Source organism: Moschus berezovskii, chromosome X (genome assembly GCF_049115385.1).
Source record: "Moschus berezovskii isolate FMDL1 chromosome X, NW_MosBer_1.0, whole genome shotgun sequence".
NCBI classification, from domain to species: Eukaryota; Metazoa; Chordata; class Mammalia; order Artiodactyla; family Moschidae; genus Moschus; species Moschus berezovskii.
In genome coordinates, this window is record NC_142488.1 from 28,937,684 (window position 1) to 28,943,315 (window position 5,632).

A 5,632-nucleotide genomic window follows, 5' to 3' on the forward strand; every position below is an offset into this window, starting at 1 on the left:
ATGGGTGTCAGGGTCACCCCAAAGCCACACCTCCTGGAAACGTGTACAGCGTGGTTTAAAAAGATGATTGCACATAAAAATTTCATTTTAAAAAGAGTGGTCAGGGGCTTCCCTGGTGGCTCAGCGGTAAAGAATCCGCCTGCCAATGCAGGAGACACAGACTCGATCCCTGATCCGACACAATCCCACGCACCACAGTTACGGAGCCCATGCACACTAGCGCCTCTGCTCCGCAACACGAGAAGCCACCACAGTGAGAACCTCGCACATTGCACCTAGAGAGTGGCCCCTGCTTGTTGCGACTAGAGAAAGCCTGTGCAGTAACGAAGACCCAGAACAGCAGAAAAAAATCAAAATAAATAAAAAGTTTTAATTAAACAAAAGAGTGGTTTTAACAGTTTACATTTAACATTGTATTTGGAGGTCATTTTTCAGCATATAGAAGAATTGCAAGAACACGAATTGTAGGTAGAATAGCTGGCCCTTTACCCCAAGTTAACTGTTAATCCCAAGTTAACCCCAAGTTACTGTTAACATCTTGCCTCATTTGCTCTATCATTGTACTCTAATCCCCCCATATATATACACACACTCTCTCCATTACTCTCATTTTATACACACACACACACACTCACTCACTCTCTCCCCTACTATTCTCAAATGATTATACATACACACATTGAATCATTTGAAACTGAATTGCCTACATTGTGGTTCTGTACCCTAAATACTTCAGCATTTATTTTCTAAGTCTATCTTCTCAAAAATCCTTTACAATTCCGAGAACACTGAAGGCCCGCAGTGGCCAGCTGTAGGGAGCCGGAAGCAGGGCACAACAGTGCTCAGCTGGGAAAAGCCCTCTCCCATATGCTCTCCCTTCTCCTCTGAGGCCACAACGCCCCCCTCCCCTTCTAGAAGGGCAACACAGCAGGAGGAGACACAACAGAAAGAGACAGGCAGGGATGGGCCATTTAGCCTCAAGAGAAGTGAGGAAGGGGCGAAACATTCATGATGGCTTCTGGGAAATCAAACAGTCCTGGATGGAGGGAGAACACTCAAAGTTTTGCTTTATTTCAAACAGCAATGGGAACGAAGGAAAGCATCATGCTGAAAAGGAGCTCATGGAGCTATGAGAAGACTGGACAGACACCCCCAAGGACATGGACTTGCAAAGAAGCCTTGGGAAGCCTTAAGAACCAGAAGCATCTCAGTAGTAGGCAGTGAAAATATTTGGGGATTTCTCCCTTCTAAAAATGTTCTAGTAACATTTTCCTCCTTTTGAATGAACCGGCCTTATGATGTGAGAAGCAGCATCCTGCAGCTTGGAGGGTCTCGGCTGTGGCGTGCTGGCCTCTAGTGGCCAGGAAGGAACCTCCTGCTCTGGCTCTGCCTGGCTTCACTGACTTCAGTGAGGAGGGGGAATGGGGACTGGGGTTTGTGATGAGTGTCTTAGTGATTAACCATGTGGAGGGCTCCTTGGGAACATTGGAGACTATTGGCCTCTCTACCCAATCCACCATTTACCTGGATAAGAAACTTTCCTTGGCCCAGAACACATTATGGAGGCAGCCTTTAGGGCCAGACGCGAACTCCTTGTTTCTAAGATGTAGACAATATTCTAAAGATGTGTGCATTATTCACTCAGTCGTGTCCAACTCTTTGCAATCCCATGAACTGTACACTGCCAGGCTCCTCTGCTCATGGAATTCTCCAGGCAAGAATCCTAGGTTGGGTAGCCATTCCCTTCTCCAGGGGATCTTCCCAACTCAGGGATCAAACCTGGGTCTCCTGCACTGCAGGCGGATCCTTTACCATCTGAGCTATCAGGAAATATAATGTTTTCTAGTTTCTCTGATGAAAAGTACACGAGATGGCAGGCAAGATGTGCTTGGAGCAGACCCCCATGAACATTTCAGAAGGAAAACCAAATGAAAATAATGTAAACCAAACAAGTCTGTAAACTCTAAAGAAGTATATGTGCATACAACATATTTTTGGAAAAAAATAATCAGTGATCATGTGGCTTCCTTCATAGTTTCTTGGACAAGATGTGCAACTTCTCCAAGCTTCAGCTGGCCTGTCCAGGGATAAAGGTACATCCTGTATGTATGTGTAACCAAAATCACACGTGTCAAAAGGGCTTACTTTACCTTTCACTATGCCAGACTGACACTTGTTAAAGATTTAGCAATTTAGTTATTTTTATTATTATTTTACTGTTTTATGTTGATTATTCTTTAGGAGATACAGTCCCATCTTCAGCTTTATGACACACCAGGAGAATCCTTCCCTAAATTGAAACTCTACTTCCCAGCTGGGGCTTCCCTTGTGGCTCAGCTGGTAAAGAAACCACCTACAATGCTGGGTTTGATTCCTGGGTTCAGAAGGTCCCCTGGAAAAGGGAAAGGCTACCCACTCCAGTATTCTGGCCTGGAGAATTCCACAGACTATCGTCCATGGGGTCGCAAAGAGTCGGACATGACTGAGTGACTTCACTTTTACGCATTGGAGATGGAAATGGCAACCCACTCCAGTATTCTTGCCTGGAGAGTCCCAGGGACAGAGAAGCCTGGTGGGCTGCCGTCTATGGGGTCGCACAGAGTCGGATACGACTGAAGCGACTTAGCAGCAGCAGCAGTCCCAGGTGGCGCAGTAGTAAATTTTCTGCCTGCCAATGCAAGAGACAAGGGTTGGATTCGTGGGTCGGAAAGATCCCCTGGAGAAGGGAATGGTAACCCACTCCAATATTCTTGCCTGGAGAATTCCATGGACAGAGGAGCCTGCTGGGCTACAGTCCATGGGGTCGCAAAGAGTCAGATATGACTGAGGGACATATCTATGACATTATATATATACATACTTTTAAGATTGGGCAGCAGGAAGTAAGGGGTAGGGATGTTCTAGTTTTTTTGGGGTTTTTTGGCCATGCTGTGCGGCAAGCCTGATCCCAGTTCCCCATTGGCCACCAGGGATGGAACCCACGCCTGGGCAGTGGAAGCGGGGCGTCTGAACCACTGGTCCCCCCAGGGAAGTCCCAGGGATATTCTAGATCAACGTTTAGGACTCAGCTCTAAAGACTGTGAGACTTGGAACTCCCAGGTCTATTCTAAAATCTCAAATGCAGCACTAGAACTACAAACTGTTTACTCAATACAGAAGCCTCCTGAGGAGTACGGAGAAAAAGAGCTGTGGGGAAGGTAAACATAAGGGGAGGCGGAATTTACCTGGAGATGAATTTGCTCTCGGGTTGAGTAGCCTGACTGGCGTTGGGGACAACGAGGGGCTGAGAGACTAACGGGTGATGTCCCAACGAATCTCAGAAACTAGAAAGAGCGCCAGAGATGAGCCAAACAAGCTAGCGTGCCGGCGGCGCCTCTGACCCAGGAAGTGGGCTTCCCCGTTTGCACGTGTGTGTGTCCACGTGCGTGCGTGCATTACACCAAGGATTAGCTACACCTGGAACCGTGGCATGGCTCCCTCCTGATTGGCTCAGCTTGACGGACTTCAGAAAGCAAGGGAGCAGTCATTTCAGCCACAAGGGGGTGCTGCCCAGAAAATAAAACCCAAAACACTCAAGGCTCAATTATGGACCCAACACCCCTCACCTCTTTGTGCTCGTGAAGCTTTGGATACCTACCTGCTATAGTACTTGTGTCCTTGAACTGTGGATTTGTGTCTGTAGAATGGTAAACATGTTTCTAGATGCTGGTTATGACAGCTCTTGCCTCCTGTTTTAACCAGAATTGGGGGCTGTTGGGGTCCCTCCTCCATTTCTATGGTCAATAGAGTGTAGATTCTATGGTACCCAGAGCCACGGGTTGAAGAGAAAACTTTAAACGCAATCTGCTGTTTTTTTTTTTTTCTGGCCGAGCCTCACCGGTATGTAGGATCTCAGTTCTGGGATCAGGAATTGAACCCACGCACCCTGCAGTAAAAGCTCAGAGTCTTAACCACTGAACCGCCTAGGAAGTCCCCAATCTCCTGTTTTCCAGATGAATTAAACTGAGACCCAACATTGTTACAAAGCTAATTTGAGTGTGCCTTAAGCTTCCCAGGTGGCGTTAGTGGTAAAGAATCCACCTGCCAATGCAGGAGACAGGAGACTCAGGTTCCATCCCTGGGTCAGGAAGATCCTCTGGAATAGGAAATGGCAATCCACTCCAGTATTCTTGCCTAGAGACCCATGGACAGAGGAGTCTGGATGGCTACAGTCCATAGGGTCGCAGAGTCAGACACGACTGAAGTGACTTTGCATGCATGTGTGCTATGCAATGCCGTGCTTATAGCTCTGCCTCTCCAGGCAGGAAAGAATCCCTGTTGAGCATTGTCTAAAGGGCCCTTTGTAGGGACCTCCCTGGAAGTCCAGTGGCTAAGACTCCATGCTTCCAATGCAGGAGAGGGTAGGACTGATCCCTGGTCAGGGAACTAAGATCCCACATGGGAAGGCAAAAAAAAAGAGAGAGAACGCCCCTTGTAGGGTTGCACCAACCCCTGGTTGTAGGAAGCTTTGGTGCCATATGGGATTGTTATACTCCTCGTCATTGCAGGTTACTCCTTGGGAGGCAGCAATGATGGGAATCAGCCAATTAGCTGAAAGGAGGTGGATTGACAATGCAGTCATTCAGAAAACCATTTAATTTCACTTGCTGCCAACTTCCGATAAGAAGCATATACACAATCACCTAAGACAGGAGTGCCGCTTTTTTTCCAGGTGTTTAAATATTACCACTTAGTGGTGATTACCTCTTTGCATATTTGTAAGAAAACAAATAAAATGAATTACTGGGTTATTAAGCCACATTTTGTTATAAGGGATGTAAATAAATTTCATATTTCAGTCTACCAATTATGTTACTTCTCTCCAGCTTCTGAATATAATTAAAACCATAATGTGTCTGTGATCAAAGTTTATATTGATATTTAGATTATTAAAGTACAGAGAGAAAGTGATTTTCCACAAAAAACGTTTTTACTTAGTAAATTAAATAATTCCCATTTTACACAAGAGAGAAAAAAAGTAGAAAATAACTTGGAGATTTCCAACATGAGCAACTTGGAGGATGAATTCACATAATTAGAAATACATTAATAGTTGTGGGGGATTATTTGCAAAAAGAACTGCAGTAATTTCCTCTCTCTCTTCATGTCCTTGAGCATTTCCCTTCCACTCCTGGCTTGCCCGTGTGACTCGCTTTGGTTAATGGAACCATAGCATGTGTACCATAAGCAAAGACTTGCAAAGTGTGCATTGGTCTTGGAAGCTCTATAATCACGAGATGGGAATGAGCCCAGGCTAACCTGCTGGATGATGTGGGACACAGGGCCAAGTCATCTTCTTCCTCACCTGCCATAGAGCCAACAATCAGACACGTGAATGAGGTCATCAGGACAAGCCAAGCTCCGCCAAGCTTACCCAGACCAGACAAACAGCCTGCCAAATTGTAAGCAAGTATAAATATGTATCCTTTTTAAAATTATCTTTTAAGTAACTATGTTTGGGGTGATTTGATTTGTAGAAGTGAAGTGTGATCAAAGGTATATCATCTTTAAATATTGTGTTTTTACAGAAAAAAGGAAATTAATAGCTCTATTCCATTCCCATTACAATTTACTGAAAGAGTGGTGTACATGC